Genomic DNA, 855 nt, shown 5'->3' with positions numbered 1-855 from the left:
TTTAAAAAAAAAAAAAAAGATTCAACAATATCAACTACAAACAAATCTTTAACATTTCAGTAAGCAGCTTTAAAATAAACATCGCAGGAATGTGTGTGGAATGCGTGACTGTCCTATTTGAGTAATTGATTAAAATTTAATTTCAGGTCCACAGCGTTATGGATCTCCACTCTCGGTATATCAGAAATAAAGTGTTTTAATTTCCTTTTGAAAGTCATTACATTACTCAGCGACCTTAGTTCATCAGGCAAAACCGAGTATAGCTTCGGTCCAAGATAAGTGTGGCTTTTTTGTCCTACACATTTATTAGGTTTAAATGTAATAAAATTTTTATTTTTGTTTCTCGTTTCATAAATGTGTGTCCCTACTCTTAAATCATGTCTGTTCTTATGTTGATATATGCACAATAAATAGAAGAGAAGCTGTCTTGGATCCATTAGAGAAGTCTCGGCATATACATCATCCGAAGAGAAGGTAGGTTTCTTTCTATATATTATTTTTAGAATTATTTTTTGGACCACTTCCAAATTTTTTAAAAGACAATGATTTACAGTTCCCCATTCCATATATTAGATGACTCTGAACTAGCGAGGTGTATACCACCTTCAACATGTCACCATCAAGTATGTCCCTTAAGACCTTAAACCGGTGGAATAAGGATCGAATTTTTTTGATGACGTATTTGATATGCTTATCCCATTTCAGATTACTATCCAGCATGACACCAAGATATTTGAATTCAGGGACGGACTGAATAGTGATGTCTCTAATTGTCAGAGTCTTAAAGGTGGGAGTAGATCGAACGTCCACATATATAGGCAAAAAACGTGTTTTGTCGTAATTTACTGAAAGCAA

Source organism: Anoplophora glabripennis, unplaced genomic scaffold, assembly GCF_000390285.2.
Source record: "Anoplophora glabripennis isolate ALB-LARVAE unplaced genomic scaffold, Agla_2.0 scaffold666, whole genome shotgun sequence".
NCBI lineage: Eukaryota > Metazoa > Arthropoda > Insecta > Coleoptera > Cerambycidae > Anoplophora > Anoplophora glabripennis.
Note: the sequence above shows the minus strand (reverse complement) of the source record.